Below are 17,941 nucleotides of genomic sequence, written 5' to 3'. Positions count from 1 at the left end.
GGAGTAGGGTGGGCTTTTTATAGAGGACTTGGTGAGAAGCTTGGAGGTCGAGGTCCATGTATGCAATGCTCTGCTTCACGGCTGCCTTTGGGGCTGGGAATTTTCAGCACCAAGTATTTAGAGCTATCCTCTGACTCCCAGCTTGGGCAGGGTGGTATAGGCTGAAACAACTCATGTCTTCTTAGTATGTTTTTCTAGTCACCTTTCTGCCTGAAAGTGTATGGTAATTTGCCTACCCCCTGAAAATAGACTGTACGCAGACTGAGTATTCTGCAGGCAAAATTATACTTAGAGTGTCTCAGGTTATCAGAGTAAGTGGTAGTTGTCTGATTATAAAGTGGAAAGATATTATTCAGACATGGATATATCCGTAATCAGCAATGATGAAAAAGGAGGTCTACAGGAAGTGAATGGTAATCAAAGGCCATTTAGGGGACTTTTTTGCTTGGGTGTATTGAGTCTCTCATATGCCTTGAGAATGACCCCATTGCCTTTGCAAAGTCCCATTAGCACTGCAATTCTCAAATAGCTTGGGAATGTGGATGCATATACTCTAATTTTGGTAGGATTCACACGGCAACATTTTTGAAAGGCTCTAATAAAACAAGGTTGGTTTCCAATAAAAAAATATGAAACAAAAATATGGTCTTCACTAGTGGTTGCAGGATAATTAGGCTAAAGTCTGCTTACCCATGTGCAGGGGACTTATTCTAAGAAGTCTGAGACCGAAAGGATTTGAGATGAAGAATTTTACTTCCAAGGGAAGGAAGACAAGTAGTTTGATCTGGTTGTGGGACAGTCAGAGCTGCAGCGTTGAGACCTGACTCTATCCTCATCTGCTGGCTGACGGACGTGTAGGGTTAGGGTTATACGGCTCTTAGCTGCTGAGCAGACACATACTGATGATCAAATAAGCAAATGTTATCTGACTTTCTTGAAAGCTGATACTTAAAAATTAGAACATAAATATGATTTATAAAAAAGCTCAGCTTTCCTGCCGTCAGACTGGTGACCCCAGTGTCTCCACGAAATAAGCCTCTGAGACTTTGTGGGGTTCTGGGAGAGAACATAACGACAGTCTGAACAAGTGATAAAAAATCGGCACAGAAAACTGCCTTAAATTCTCTAGTGATCGCGAGGTTTCTTGGTTTTGTGATAGTGTGTGAAGCTGACCTCGTGAACTGAGGATGTGTACAGACCTCCTCTCTAGTTACGATCACTTCCTTTTCTCTGGGAGCAGAACAGAGACAACCTTTTATCACATGCAAATTGCAAGAAATGCTCCACCTGTCCCTGTGACTTCCCTTGACTTAAAAAATCATTCATAGTCCTGCTGCTGTCTGGGGGGGCATTCACAAGCCTTCCTTGTCCCTTTAAATGGGTGTTTAATAAGCTTAGAATGGCACTGCCTCCAAGAAAGCCAACAATGGAGAATTAGAGCCTGTTTCCTTAGATGAATATGAAACTTTAAAATAGTCCAAGAAGACCCCTGCAATCCCTGCTAAATGAGATTTGATTTCTCTTTGAGCTGTTTCTAATAGCTGGAATTACAGAACATTGCTGTTTACAGCTAATAGGTTTGTGAGAAGGCAGCTCGCTTCGTGATCCCTGTGACACCGTTTACACCTGCATTCAAGAAGCAAGTCTCTCTGAGAATGGAAGCTGCGCGCATTGCTCAGGGAGCTGTGCTCGCCTGCGCTCTGCTCTCCCTCATCCCAGGCGCTGCCGCATCTTCGTCCCTGTCTCTGCCTCTTTCCCTTATTTCTCAGTATGTTTAATTTGCCTGGGTTTTTTTTTTTCGTCAAAGGAATTTTACCTATTCTTTTTTGTACCCAAATATTTTCTCTAGTTTGTTGTGCTTGAGAACCAGAAAATGGAGGAAATAAAAGAGCTCTAGACAGTTTGGCCCATATAATTAATTAGGAGAAATGTAGGCACCAGACAGACTGAACTTTGCGTTCCTCAAGGAAACCAGGTCTTTCTTTGTACATTTTGTTCTGTGACGGGACCCGGGTCACAAACATACACACGCCTGTGAGTGAGGGGCAGCTGCAGTTGGGTCAAATACAAAGAAGCAAACTGCTCTTTACACCCAGGGCTCCCCCCAGAAATATTGATGATGGTTAGTTACAATGACTAACATGCATAATAATTAGAATTAGTACCACTTTGAGCACTAACAGCATGCCATACCTGATTATTGTGTGCATCTTGCCATTTAGAGCTCTCAACTGCTTTTGGAGATAGATGTAATCATTCCCATTTTACAGAGGGAGAGCCTGAGTAACTGTCACTCTGAACCTCGAGGCAGAGCTGGCAAATGGCTGAGCCGGATTTGAACCAAGCTCCATCTGACTCCAAGTGAGATACTTGTAAGACAGTGGCAGCAAAACACCAACAGGAGCCAGCTGTATGCTGGGAACCCCGCATCTGTTAAATCATGTAACCGCCACAACTGCCCTGGGAGAGAGGGACTTGCATTATTTCCCATTTTACAGTTGAAGAAACTGAGGCACAAGCAGCTATGTACCTTACCTAGGTCATACAGGCCAGTCAGGAGGCGTGGGTGCTGGGGTACAAAACTAGGTTATCTGCTCCCAGAGCCTGTGCCCTTAGACGGCTGCTGCCTCCACATTCTCTGAGCTCTGGAGAGAGGGTCTGCAGACATTTGAATCCACTCAACAAACACATTGAGCACCTCCGAGATTTCAGTCTCTTCACAGTCATCTCTGAGAAACAACTAGAACCACCACCTTGGGTTGGGTTGGTGGGGAGTACAAGGGGGCTACTCACTCTCCTTTCCTAAACATCTTTAAAATTTGATTTTGAAATTCCTGTCTTTAAATGAAAGCTACCAAGAGTGAGGTGTCCTTTTAAGTGCAATTATTTTGACTAACCCTCACACTTCCCAGGAGGGGTTGTCCTGGGCCTTGTACCCTTCTGTGGATAGTATTGGTCCATGTGCTAGGAAGCAGGGGTCTACAGGTGAATAGAGTGGCTGAGTGAGAAACAGAGCCCCAAAAATCAGAGAATGAATCCCTTCCTCTCTCCCTCCCTCTATTCCTCCCCCTAACCCCCTCCATCTATCCATTCATCTATCCAACTATTTATCCATCCATCCGTTCATCTATGCAGCTATCCATCCATCCATCCCTCCCTCCCTCCATCCATCTATCCAAGTACCCATCCATCTCTCCATTCCTCCATACTTCTATCCCTCCCTCCATCCAACAAAATGAACTGACTACTCTGCTCCTGTATTAGAGGTAGGTACTTGATACAATAGGGACAATGGAATCAGTGGTTTTCGTAGGAGAAAGAGTTAAAAGCACTTTCATAGAATACATGATCTATTAGCATCTTCTAGAGAGGGGAGATGGCAATAGAGATTCATGAATATTTAGAAAGTCTGTGAAACCATCTCTGTGATATGGAGTGATGGTGTCTTTTCTCTTTTGATTCAGCTTATTCTGACATCACTCATCCCATCCCTTAAGCCAGCCACATTTTCTCCCTTTACTCACCTTGTCAAATTCCCCTTTCTCCTTCACAGTGTGTCGTGGGAATGTGAGAAATAACAGACCCTGCAAACAGTGTGAAAGCGGATTAATAAATCATTTTAAAGTATTAAAATTGATATTGGGTTTTTCTGCAATATTTTATCATTTGTAATTTATTAAGCATGTTATTTGTCACCTTGTTAAACAAGAACAACCAATATTTCTTTGGGGGATCTGATTTCTCAATGCCCTTAACCAATATGGATTGAAAGTGACAGGATCTTCTGTGCAGAGGGTGGTAGGATGCCAGCCTGGAGGTCAGCTGGCAGTTGATTTGTGATTTCTTAGTTTGTAGATTGTAAAGATGGTCCAAGTCTCTCTGCATACCCAGTATAGGCAGAGTTGTGAAAAGTGCACATGCTTTCCCTCCCTCATGTGTCTCCCTTCCAGTGGGGCAAGATGGGGGATGGGTAAATCTCATTCCCACTGTCTCAGGCTCTCCTGGGCTTGCCATCACTCACCAAATACTCATCAAGAGCCCACTATGTGCAGGTAATATTGGAAGCAACTGAGATATATCAGGAAACAAAACAAACAATGATCCCTGCCCTTATGGAACTTATCTGCTAGCAGGAGGGGAGCGTTAATAAAAAATAAGAACAGTAAAAACCTAAATGTGATAGCAGGTTACCAGCTGATAAGTGCTATGTCGTAAAAGGGGGAAAAAGAGAAAGGTAGAATGTGTGGAGTGAGTAGACTAATAGCCCTTGTTTGCAAGCAGCAATGCTATTGGTATAGAGTAAGTTCCTGGCATTTTCCTGGCTGGAATGACATTTGGATCTCAAAGGACTGGAGCCAAGAGTACAGTCCCCATTCACCAACTCTGTGAGGTGCCTCTAGGGCAGAAAGAAATCATCAAGGGAAGGCTGTCATGGCCTGTGATGCCCAATTCCAACGGGAGGCTGCCCCTTTCCTGCACTGCCCCATCTACTATCTGCACTGCAGAGAAGGACTGGGCTAACCCCCAGGACCTTCTCTCCCTTGTCCTTCTAGGAGGAAGGCCGGGCACAGGTTGGAGAGGCCAGGTGGACCACACCTGGCTAGGGAGGTGCAGAGCGGCCCCTTCTCTTTCAGAGGATGTCTAGGAAAGCCAGCATGCCAGAAGGCAAGGTCTGTCAGCTGCTGGAGAGTCTGGGAAGCTCAGGAGGGTAACTGCTCAGCAGCATGGGTAGCAAATGTCTACATCTGGACGACTCTGGCGATTCAGCTGTTTCCCTTTCAAATCTGTGCTGACCACTCTTTCGGTGTCTGACTTTGGGCTATTTCTGGATGGAACTATAAAACCAGGGGCTTCATTCCTGGAAGTTGTGGGTGAGCTTCTGGAGAGAATGAATACGTAAACATCTGTCTCCCAGGGCTTGCATTTTGCTGATTCTACTTGGCACAGGGCTCTCGTCTGAAGTGTCTCATTGATTTCATCTAAGAGGCAGGCTGTGCTTCTAGTTACTGGTCACGGGGAATCCCAGAATGGAGGAATTAGGGAGGAATGGGCAGCCCCAGGAAACCCACCTGTGTAAGTCACCAGTGCCGCTTAAGGCAGTGCTTTGGGGCACATGGGGTTGTTAAGAATCAGTGATGAAAGAATGAAGGAGTTTCTAGTTAGCATGCAGGAAATTACAGAATCATGCAGTTCATTATATTTAGCACAGTCTTAGGAAAGAATTCTGGCTTCCCTGGTGGAAGTGTGTCAGTCACACAAATGACATCTGCCACATGTATTGCAGTGGGGGAAAGGGGTGAGAATCATTGACTTAGGAGGAGGGACGGATAGCAAGGGCTAGCTTGTTTAGAGACAGCTCAGTGTTTTTCAAATGTGCCATATCATAAGAATCCTTTGAGCAACTAGATAAAAATACTGATTCTTGGGTTCCATACCCGAAATGAATCAATCAGAATGTCTGGGGGAGGAGCCTTGGAGTTCCGTCTTTAACCAGCACCCCAAGGGACAAGGCTGCACATTAGAATTAACCAAGGAGCTGTTCCTGCTTGCTGATGCTCAGACCTCAGCCCAGAGACTCTGCTGTGATTCCTCTGGGTGGGGACTGAAGGGAAGTTGCTAGTGTTTCAAAGACTGGCAGGTGATTCTCATGTGGAGTTAGGGATGAGGCGTCTGTGTAGAAGAGCCGGGTCAGGATCTCTTCCTTGCTCACTGTGTACCCTTGAGTGGGTGACTTGTGCTGCGGAACCTCAGGCTCTCCTGGGATGAATGGGGTTGTCCCTACCCTGCCTCCTCACACGTCCTGGAAGACTGAATGAGATGGTGGATGTGAGCTCCGTCTTCCATCTCTGTGGGGAATGACCCGTGGGCACTGTAGCTCCCTCTGAGCTCCTGTCTGGATCCCTAGCCATTCTCTTCCCTGGTCTGTGCCTGTCCAGATGAGAAATGCAAAGGGCAAGGGGGAGTTTAGCTCATACGGTAGCCCAGCTAGGTTCCGTCTGCTCTGGCGTGTCCTGGTGTCTCGCGTAATGAGGAGGGAAGGCGCTGGGCAGGAATTTGCTTTAGTGCCGTCCTGTCCACCCCCACATTATCCTGACTTATTACGTCGTAATAAATTGAACCATTCCACTTCATTATTTCATATTTGAGGAGATTTATAGATTGTCCTGGTGGTTGAAGAGGCAGTGATTAAAGAAGCAGCGTGCTAATGAATAAGGCTCTGCACAAAGCCATTTTAATTAATGCACAGCCCAGGGGCTGTAAACCGCTTGCTGATAACAAACCTGCCCATTGAGGAGTTGAACTGACAAGTTCCCACAGAATAAGGGCTGACGGGCAACAAGGGAAGTTATTCAAGTGGCAATTAGGCTACTAAGCTGTGCCTCCTCCCCCACACCCGGCTCGCGGTAGCACAGCCGCCAAACACAGATTTAGATTTTTCTGCAAAAGACTTTCTACTCTCCCTGGTTGCTGCCACCTCACCGTCCTCCATCCTCTCCCATCCCAGTGGTTCTGGACGTTGTGATCATACTTGAACTTTCTGAAAGTTTTGCTTGGCTCAGATATATGGAATGGAAGATGCCTGTCATCCTTCACAAAGCTTCTGTGATACAATTCTTTTCACCCTAAACTTCTTCCAGACCTCTGGAGATTTAGTCAAGTCTCTTGTTTTTCTGAAAGGCTTAAAATGTTTCCTTGCTCTTCCTTTCAATTTTTTGTGGAGTGATACCTGTTGGCAGCTCAGCTTTGGGGCATTCCACCCCATCAGCTTCTCAGCTGCTAAACGGCCCTGCCTCCCTGTGGGCAGGTGCATGGGAGGTGGTTGGAGCCTGTCAGGGTCTCCAGAGCAAGCCCCAAATGGTTTCCACCCTTGTCACACTGCTCTGCACCCCAGGGTTGCTCAGTAAATGCTGTTTCCTGACAAATTAAGTCCCAAAGGTGACGAGTAACACACTAACCTTTCTCTGTTCTTTCAGTGGTTTCCTGCCAGGATTTGACTTGTGGAGACACAGCAGTGTTGTGAGAGGACGGCTTTTCAGCAAGTTGACAACTACGATGCTTTCTGCCACGAGACAGAGCATGATTAGTAGTATGACTAACACTAATAATAGTGATTCTAATAACAAAGGAATGCAGCCATAATAAGAGAAAAACCCTGGCCAACAGAACGATCCGACGAAAAACATATTGATAATGAAGTGGAGCTTATTGAATTAACTGTTCCATTTGGCAGACACATCAGCAGAACCAAAGCATGGAAGAATGTAATCAAGAGTGTGACTCTGATGACAGACCTGAACTCGACTTGCAGATGGGGGAACAGCCAAGTAAATTTAGTTATAATCTTGAAAGCTGGGCTGCTGTATATCTCAAGGAAGCTGTACAATCTGGAAGAGATTTCTGGATGCCTGCCATCTAACTTGGACAGTTTTATTTTGGCAATAAGTTATTATTATCTGGCTTCCTACCTGCAAGGACTCCCAAGGGAAAGGTCATCCTGTGTGACAAGGACCTCAGTCCTCCTAGGACTGAAGTCTGTAGTGTTTGCAGAGCAGAACTCCTGGTCAGGAGGGGCAAAGTCACATTCCAGTTGGGTAGGTCAGACATGCAGAAGGAAGTAGGTGATTTCACTTGTTTTCCCCATTTTCCTTGAATAAATGTCCCCTTGGTGCACACTGGCACCCAACTCTCTGCCTGTCCCCTCTCCTGCACAGCTAGGGCCTTGATGGCTTCTTAGTTGCTCCAACTTAACACCCAGAGTCTGTGATGTCGCTGTGCACCCACCTCATCTTGCTCTCTAAATTCTCTCTTCTCCCTGTGATGAGTCATCTTAGCTGTGCTGCACCTCCCTTTCTAAGTTTGTCTCCACTCTCCTCCCAGGAACATACTCTTTTCTCCCCTATAGAAGGCGGCTGCAACATTTACATAAAAACTAAAGTTTTAAGAAATGCCAAGAAAAGGCTAGGGTGCGTCAGAGAATTAATATTTTAATGTAATGTATTAAGAGCACGTTAATCTCAGAAATAATAATTATATTAATGATAATACTTTGCATTTTTCAACAATAGTACATTTTATCCTAAGTGTTTATGGACTATTCTCATATTATTTAATTGACCTGCCTTTCATATTATCTTGATTTAATATTTGGAGAAACTGAGGCACCAAGGACGTATGTGAGGCAAAACAATGAGATTCCAAGTAGGAACTCGCCCACTAGAGAGATCTACTGGCTTGACGAATTCTGCATTATTTATCTTCGATCTTTGGTAAGCAATTCTGAACTCATTGCTGGACATTTTATGACCAGAATGAGGAGGAGTCTGAGACTGAGAATTCAGGAAGGCGGATGATGGGCAAAATTTTGTGATTTTCAGTGCACTCATCATAGATCCCATTTTATCCACCATCTCCAGGCAGTAGGTCAACTATCAGGTGTATTTTGGGAATTAAACTGAGAAAGAGAGTGTTTTTGGGAAATAAGACAGAATTCACTTCTAAATGACACATTAAGCTTAATTTTTAGTAGTGGAGAGTACTATCTACGCACATTGATAGCATCGATAATCTGGGAAGACTAAGCAACACAAAAGACAGGAATTTCAGCCAGCAGAACATGGAACAGAGGCAGTTTAGTTTATGTTAAAACCAAGGGAAAATGATTTTTTAACGCAAATCCTACCTCCAGGACCTACTCTGGTCAAGTATAATGAAGGGCCAGGCTGGGAAGGAACATGCCAAAGAAACTGAAATCCTGCATGAGGACTGAATGGGGATGGCAAGTTTTCTCATTTGTCCAAACAACACTGGCTCCTGAGAGGTGCTGGAAACAGGAAGAAAGGAGGACGAGATCATTCTGCAGTGCCCCAGCTGCTTCCCCGACATCTGCTCGGGAAAAGCGAATCCTCGGTCATTGAGATTTTTTAAGGAGATATAGAAATTATTTCTTTGCCCTTAAATTCACATATGCCAACCAGAATTTCAGTAATTTTGGCCATCTCAAACTGCCTTCTGCTTCCTTGTATTCTTTCCAGAGCATGAACTGATTTATCCTTCCTCCTCCGTTCTTACCCTTTTGATTATTATCGAAGGCACTACCTTCTCTGGAGAAGTTTACAGTGTTCAAGATACTTTCTAGCACTTTCTTCTATTTCTTGTACTGTTGAGCTGATCAGAAGAATTGAATGGATATGGCATCAGCTTGAAAAGATATGGAATCCAATATTTAGAAAGGGCTATCAAAGGTCAATCAAAAAGGCGTGACAAACCCAAAGGCCTGGGGAGGCAGCCATTGTACATAAATGAGTGAGATAATACCCATGCAGGAGTGCTAAGTGGCTCTTACTAGGACCAAGCATAACACCTGTTCACTCTGAATTACTTTTAATAGTGAACGTATGGAGAAAACCAAATGGTTCCAAAAGACTGAGAGAGCTATAACTTGTTCCAAAGGTAGGTAATTTGTGATACTGGGTGGCCATGCTCTTCCAAGCAAATGCACCTCCAAGTTGCAGAGGCAACTTGGCTTCCTAGCCAAGGGCGAGAGCGGGTGGCATGTTTTCGTGGCGACCATCGCATCAGATGGATGTCTTTTATCCCTTCTCTGCAACAAACTTTATCTCTTATTACCCACCTACCTCTTCTTTTCTCCTATTTTCCTCCCTAAAATCTCCTCTTCTTCCTCTATTTTCTATTTTTTATATGTTTTTATCTATAGGCATGTTCAGACATAGGTGGATACCAGATTCATTAGTAAGACCTGGTAAAAATAGGGAGGAAGAGAGTGGTCTTCCTTTTAGACAATCTCAGATGGCGAATACTGAGGGAAGATGATTTTACAAACTCTTTGCCAATGCTTGCTATGGGTCGTATTTGAGAATTTATTGTTCTCTATCGAAACCGTTTTTGTTTCACTTTAAGCAGTTTTCACTTTTTCTTAGATTTAGAAAACAGTCAGTTATTTCTATTATTGTAATTAGCCCTGATACATTTAATAATGTAGTGGACTTTCAACTCTGTAGATTTCATTTCCTAAGTGTCATGAGTCAAGTTCCTGGGGAAATAGGGATTTGACAGCTGGTGATTGACTAGGGTGTGCTCTTGGCCACAGCACCTATAAGGGAGTGAGAGAAGCAGGGCTAGGCCGTGGGAGAAATTGAATTGCACTATAGTCACAATAATAGCCTCAGCTTATCCCACAGGACATTCTAGAAGCTGGAATGGCCCTTCAGAGTTGTCTCTGATTGAAGCCAAGGGGCCAGGCCTTTGCACTGCCAAATCAATCACTCAGCAAGGCAGCTCCTTTTGCTGGGGGAAATTCCTGGGGGAGACTCAGTGGGCACCATTCTGGGGAGGGAGCTCTTCTATCTTGGTGGATGTGGGAGTGAAGGATCCGGTCGGTGCACTAAGAAGATGAACAGGTAAGATTTCCATCCAATTCCTTTCTGGTCCAGACATCATTTTGTTTGTGAAGTATCACATGAGATAAGATTAACTTCTGGCTCTAAGAGTTGGGAACACTGAAACACCAATATGACTATTATTTATGGATGAAACATCATGCTTTCTTTCTTTACACTCTCCCTTTTTCACTTTTTTGTAAGTTTTCTGTACAATTCTGTGACAATATGCATGGTTCTCTCCCCACAAAACCTCCACTGGCTTTCTGACAGCATATTTTGTAGCTGTTTATAAGTGACATATAAAGCCTGTTCCAGGAAAAACAAAAAGATATGCCACTGTATTTTTGGGCATACATAGAGCATTTTTTAAAGGGATACTCCGAAGAAGTTTAAAATTGTTTGCCTGCCTGTGCTGCAGATGTTAGCAGATGCATGATTCCTTCGCCACCCATGTCCCAATTAGAAAGGCTCATCTGGGATTGGATTCTGAATCCTTGCTTCCCTTCATATTAGATATCCAGTTTCACCTGTGTCTTTTGTCAACTGTTCTCTCACAGGTATGTCTGTGGTGAGTTGGCATGGCAGGGAGTGGTGGAGATAAGCCACAGCAAGTTTTAAGGATCTCACATAAAAAGAAAACAAAATACGAAAGATGGTGCCTGTGGTCTACAGAGTTGATGATGTTTACTGGGTGATGGATGAATGTGGGGAATGAGGCAGTGTGCCCTGATCAGGGTGAAATGGCTGAGCAGGAGAACGGCGAGAGAATCAATCACGAGACCTGCTCCACCAGCCGGCTGGGTTCATCAGTCTCACAGCATCTCTCAACAGGCTTATAAATTACTCCTGATGGAGGGACGGCGTGTTGGGCCAGGTTTCGGTGACTTCTCCAGCAGAGATCAATAGGCTGCGGTGAATAGAAACAACACAACTCCGATGACGTAGTTGGCGATGCACTTCAACTTGATTTCTTCAGCCATGCTTGCTTTTATAAACCCATATATTTTGTGCCCAAGCCTAAAGCCTCCATCCCCCCAAAAGTCTGGGCTTAATTTAATACCTGTATGTAGTGTACCATAGCGCTTAAGGACACGGCTTTGTGGATGTGAATGCTGCCTTCACTTGCTAGCTGTCTGACCTGGATGATTAACTTCTTTGTGCCTGAGACTCCTCACTTTTAAAAATGGCAATAATTAATAATAAATGCTATTCTTTCCTCATAAAATTCTTCATAGGATTAAATTAGCTAATATTTATAAATTAGTTTTTAATGATTTTAGCAGTTATTTTTATGGGCTTAGCTCTTATTGCCTGATCAACCTCAACTCCATTTAGTTTCAGAAGATGAGCTTGTGTCTTCCTTCACTGATAAAGCAACATTCTGCTTATCAGCCTGAATTACATACACCCACATCCATCCTCACTTATTTTTTCAATCTGGGAGGGGGAAGTGTGTCTTTTGTTCTTCAAGGTCAGCTCTACCCGTGACCCTCACCCTATTCCCTTCCATGTTTCTCTAGGTCGGGCTTCACATCCTACATTCCCACTTACTGTCTCTCTAAGTTTTTTTTTTTCTTTTTGATGGCCCCAGATTCTTACTCTCTATATATCTGAGTCTCTCCAATTCAAAAACGATAAACAAATAAAGCAAGTCTCTGCCGATCCTGAATCTTACTCTTGTTACTTTTATATTTTTTCTCTCATTCTTATCTAAACATTTCAAAAGAGTATTCTAAACTTCATATCTCTATTTCCTCAGCTTTTAGTTATTTATTCACCAATAGCATCTTAATTATTCTATTGAAATAGCGAAGATATTCTGGTCTATTGAAATTATTCTAGCAAAGTCAACCATCTTCTTATTGCCGAATCCAATGGACGTTTTTCAGTGCTTACCTTCTAGGGGATCTCTTTGTAGCTGTTGCTACTGTTGCTCATTCCTTTGTTGAAGTCCTCTATTCTCTTGGCTTCCATGACACCAGATTTTTCTGATTCTTTAAAAATTGCTTTGGGTGTAGTGTTATCAGTATTGCCTTTTTATAACTAGTCTCTAATATTATTTCTAAGTTTTTTTGTACCCAAGAATTCTTTAGGAAAGTGTTTTTCAATTTCAAAAGCCTAGGCCTTTGTTTACTTATTTCTTTGTCCTCTGTTGTTGATAGCTAGTTTTATTACATTAAGTTCAGAAAATGGCCTGTATATTTTGAAATATATTGAGATTTTCTTTGTAGTCAAATCTGGATCATGTTTTTATCCATTTTTCATGGGAATTTGAAAAAGCTATATTTTCTCTTCTTTATATGTATATATATATGCAGATTATGTTAAATCAGTTTTGTTAATTATAGTTTCTGTCATTGCTTATTTTTGTGTATTTGATTTGTCCATTTATGAGAGTTTTATTAAAGTCTTCTACTTCATTTACTCCAAATATTTTTGGGGTATTCAATGCCCCAATATTCAATGCCATTTAGTTGACACATAACTATTCATTACTTTTATAGCTCTTTGGGGAATTGTACCTTCTGTCATAAGTTTTGCTTCTCTACTCTGACATTTCCTCTTCTGCCTTCTTCAAGAGACGTTCCACAAAGTCGTACTCCTGCTGCCTGCTTTCTCATTCTACCCCTATGCCCTGAGAAGCCACCTTGGCTCTTAGGGGTCAAATTAGACATATATGCAGTAATACTCAAATTTAATTTTTGAGTGCAGACATTTACCCAAATTTCTGACTACTCTAATCAGCTTCCCAGTGGACCGCTCCACCTGGATATTCCACAGTTCCCTCAGACTCAATATATCAAAACCTCTCTCATCTCCTTTGTCCGTAAGCCGTCTCCTCTATAGATATTCTTGGGCTCCTTTCATGGCCTCACCATTTACCCAATCACCCAAATAAAAATCTTAGGAGTTGACAAACTTTGGTCTATTGTTTTTCTGGAGTTTAAGAAAAATAACAATCTGGAGGCAATTGTAATTCATAGTTTAGGGAGAAATTCCTACCTGATTTTTCACAGTAACCTAAATGAAAGAGTTATAATCATCCTATGCCCAGGTCGTAGTCTAGTGCTCTTCTTCCAGATACAACCAACCTACGAATTTGGGAATAGGGGATCTGGCTGAAGCAGCAGTGGTGGAGGCCAATGACCTCAGGAAACACCATCCTAAATTCTGGATCCAAACTAATGGCTAGGTGATCTGGAGCGATTGTCTTGAGGGCCTCAATTCCTATATATCTTGGAATGATTTGAGGATTAAATAAGTTGATATAGATGGAGATAATTTTTTTCTTGAGGTACAAGAAAAATTATTTTGATAATCTCATTATCCGGTTGCAATGCTTTCAAAAGTTAACAAATGTAGTCTAGAGACTGATAAGCATAATATCAAAACATAAAAATGTATCCTTATATCAAGGAGCAATGGGCTTCGGCTGCCTCAACATAATGTCTCCTTTACTTCAAGAGATTTGGTCTATCCTGCTTTTTTTTTGCCTTTGATAAATCATCCACATTCATTTAACCTTTTTCCTGAGTTTCCACTCTCCACCCATTTAATCATTTTCACTCTTCTGTCTTGGACCATCTCCAATTTCTCTGTACCTTTTGGAAATTAGAATTCCCAAACTGAGCATAACACTCTAATAAGGGCCAAGTCTATGCCAAATATAGCTCATGACACTCTTTCTTGTCACTTGAGTGACAGACGACACTGTTAAGACTTCTTAGTAGCTTAACAGTTTTAAAAGGCACACGCCTACATTGCAGACCCCAAGATGAAACTTCAAGGATGTGATTGGCATGTGCTTATGGAAGCAAGTTGATGCTGTTATTGATCTTCTCTGGAGAATGGGGAGGTGAGCCCAGACTTTCTAGAGGACGCAGCTCAATGTGTCTCATGAATGGACCCAGGGGAGCCAGTACACACTTGGGATCTGGAATAAGAGCACGGTGTTTGAACTTACAGATTTTTAAAATAATAATAGAACCAATTCACCTACCATTTAGACCTCAGCCGTTTTAGGGTTATCCTAATGCGGTTACAATGACTCTAGTTATTTAGCTTGCATGACTGCTTCAAGTTTTCTTCTTCCACAGAAAGAAAGCATTTAACTTACTTAGTTGAAGTGCAGAGGGTTCCACAGGGAGTAGCGAGAAATAGAATCTGGAGCAGGAGGCAAATTAGTGCTGATAAGTGGTCTGATTGGTGTCCCGGAAAGTCTGAAATATTACGGTCTCATTACACAGAAAGCACTGTGATTCAGTGAGCTATTGAACAAATGATGTAGAGAAGGAAATTAATTTGGGAGTGGGGAGGGTGGAAGATCTTGCTTCAGAAATTTTAACAGGGTTAGAACTTTAGGAACGTAATGAAGACAGAAAGTAATGATTTTTGAGGAAGAAAGTGGATTGGGCAGTCTAGCACAAAGGTACATATTTCAAGTGTGTTGCTCGTACAGCCTTTGATATGAGAGGCAGCTAGGCAGGTGGCAGGTCTTGCAGCCAAATACCAGTACAGTGGGCAGTGCGGGCACACAGGCATTCAGCTGGCATTTGGAGACTAAGTAAGTTGCTAGGAGGATCACTCACCACTAGATCCCAGGGGCAAAAATGGGAGATGGGTAAACCATGCTGCTGACTACTATCCCTCCCAAATGGCTCGTGGCAGGAACCAAAGCCTTCCCTCTTCCTCTCCACTTGCCAGGATGAGGCCGAGTTCATGCTGAACTGGTTACACATTCTCTGCAGTTTGGAATGATAGAGAGTGGATTGTTTTGGCTGGAACTAGATGAGGACAGGTGGTACCACCTGCTACAAGTCATTTCCTTCCAGTTGGCTCTACAGCCACCATTCTTGGTCTTTTTGAGGTTTGGTGTGGTTGACAGGGAGGGGAGGAGAGGAGCGACGGTAGATGAGGAAGGGAATCTGGAGGCACTCAGCTTTGTCAGTAAATCCTAATGGGCTTTCACAAGTTGGCAACGCCTTTCATATGTTGCAGCAGATGCACTGGCATTGAAAGATGGTTGTATAAGGACATATTTGAATTATTGATGTTCCAAGATCCCTATGGTGGCCTCTTTCTACTGCAGATGCCTGAGATCTTTTTGTGCTTCACTGAGGTGAGAAAAAGTGCTTGTCTTTTTAGAAGGCTGAAGTTCTTGGAGCCAAGAGTCCTGATAAGGGACCCCCTAGGAGCCCAGCCTTTCTTTAGCTATCTCCCTGGTAGGCTGTCCCTCAGCCTGTCAATTCTTACTCAGACCTGTCCGGCAACACCCTCAGTGTCTTCTTGAAGTTCAACCACAGCAAGCCAGGCAGATGAGTGCTCTCTAGAGCAGGAAATGAGTTGTCTAAAACTGTCTTCATTAGTTATTGAAGCTGACAAGATAATCTCTTGCAAGCCCCAGTGATACATGAAAACCCATATTTCCCAATGGTGGCTCAGTGTTTGAGTACAGTCAGGCTCGCTATCTGAGTTCTCTTGTGGGAGCTGCAGTGCCCGAGAGCAGCTTGTGGTAGAGCAGCTCTCTGAGCCTGTCTCTCTGTATCAGCTGGTAAAAAGGATGCCTTGTTGATAAATGCCAGGCCGGAAAAGCAGGTACAGGCGCCATGGCCAGCCCTGGAGAGATAGAACTGACCAGGCACACTGGTGATTCTACTGATCAAGCTCAGAGACTTCCTCAGCCTTCAAGGTCTGTGCCTGGCTCAGCAGGACTGCTAAAGTGTTTCTCTCACTGAAGAACTTGGGACGCCATGTCTTCTGTTGTTCTTGGCTGCCTTTATGCCCCTTAACCTACATGAGCTTCCATAGAGCAAGAGGAAGGAGACTTGCCAGGCCTATTCCTGAAGAATGTGGTCACATTTATCGCATGTATATCATGGGTCAGACACTAAGCCAGGCCTTTGCATACAGTATCTTTGATCCTCACTGCATCCCTGTACAATGGGTATTATTTCTGTAGTAGCTTGAGCAGGGAGGTACGCCGGCTGGAGTGAGTGGGAGATACTAACATCCCTAGGAAGAAGGGACCATTACCGTAGGATTAGGAGGTCAGGGGATGGCAAGGGTGCTCCCAGCGTGGTGAATTCTGTGGAAACAGCCAGATCGTGTGATGTGTGGTCTTTGGGTTTAGAGGAAGGTGACTTCTGGCTGGGAATCCACGCAGACTTTCTTTTCCTCGCTAATTGGACGTTTGTTCATGGTGTCTCTCCACTCATGGAAGCAGGTGACAAAGAAAGGAGACTGTGGCGTCCACAGGAGGGAAACAAAGCAAAACAAAGCCCAGAGAAGTGCAGCGCTATTAATTCAAATTAATGACCCTCAACTGCCGATGAAGCAGGTGCCTGACAGACTGCTGTCTCTTGGAGGGCAGCAGATGAGAGCAAATGAGGGGCTCTGCTTGTCTGGCAAGGTGATGAATGCGCCCCTCCCTGTCCTGGCTCCCCACATTCACCTCTTACAGGTGTTCCCTGTCTTCTGCAAATTCCCCCTCCCTGCTCTCCTGCTGCTCCAGAAGGCCTGCAGGTCCAAGCGTTGGCCCAGGGGGCTCGCCTCCAGAGGAGAGGCCCATTGAGAGCCCCAGATGCAAAGTCACAGGGAAGCCAGTGCTGGACCTCCCACTACAGAGACTTGCCCAAAACGGAGACGGCTTCTAGGCAGCACTCGGGGGAGGTGTGGTTGCCGTTTAGGCACGTTTCTGTCGTGATCTGTCAGTTGTTATTTGTCTCTGCTGAAATAAAGATGTGTTTGATTCCAAAGGCCTCTTTTATTCACTCCTTCAGTCACTCAGGCACTATAGATATAGAGATGAATAAGACATTGCTCTTGAGCCGTATCTTCACAAGAACCCTTTTAAGGGAGGTAAGTTTAATTTTACTTTAAGTCTAGGGACTCACGGAAGTTAAGTAATTCTCCTTAGATGACGTGGCAAATAAATGGTAAAGACAGGACTCGAATCCAATGCCTCTCATCCCAAAGATTTATATTAATTTTACCACAATGACTAGCCTATGTTTTTTCCCTCTGTACTCTTTAGCATGAAGATAGAATATTAAAATAACCAAGTTTTAGAAGGATCACAGAGAATTGTAATCAGAGCAGTTCTTGAACATTGCCTGATCTAACTCCTGACCTTTCAGAGAAAGGTGGAGGCCCGCGGTGGTAAGGGGAATAGTCTACCTGGAGGTTGCAGGAGGTAGGGGATGTCAGGATGTCAGGATGCCCAAGACCCAAGAAAGACAACCAAAGGGGGAAAAGTTGAGATGTGTGTATTTTCACACACGCAGCTTCATCCATGGACACGGGCATGGCAATCCCAAAAGCAACCTGTGCTGTTTAACTTACATGTTTTTTGCCCCTCTGTCCTGTCAGTAAGAGCTGTATTAGACACTAAAATAGCTTGCCTACAAATCTGGATCTTTGCCTTCTCTTCTATCTGAAAAAAAAGGGGCTTTCTTTTAAAAGTGAATGGAAATCCAAAGGCCTCCTGCCCTGACTCTTGACACAGCCCCCCGGGATTATTTTTTGAGAAAATCCAAACTCTG

At 43.7% G+C, this 17,941-nt stretch overlaps 1 long non-coding RNA gene across 12 annotated transcripts in view; it reads left to right on the top strand.

Moving 5' to 3' along the window:
• Window positions 1-17,941, top strand: part of LOC139083900 (uncharacterized) — a 100,754-nt gene that overhangs the window by 77,149 nt on the left and 5,664 nt on the right. For 5 of the 12 annotated variants that reach the window (XR_011540979.1, XR_011540976.1, XR_011540981.1 and 2 more), the window contains 2 exons: window positions 6,975-9,450; window positions 10,958-17,155. This is a non-coding gene — a long non-coding RNA (uncharacterized lncRNA). Of the gene's footprint in view, window positions 1-6,974; window positions 9,451-10,957; window positions 17,157-17,941 lie in introns of those variants that run through there. The other 7 variants (XR_011540983.1, XR_011540986.1, XR_011540985.1 and 4 more) reach the window with 4 other exon arrangements.

The sequence above is a fragment of the Equus przewalskii genome, chromosome 6 (assembly GCF_037783145.1).
Source record: "Equus przewalskii isolate Varuska chromosome 6, EquPr2, whole genome shotgun sequence".
In the NCBI taxonomy this organism is placed as follows: Eukaryota; Metazoa; Chordata; class Mammalia; order Perissodactyla; family Equidae; genus Equus; species Equus przewalskii.
This window is presented reverse-complemented; position numbering and strand designations above follow the sequence as displayed.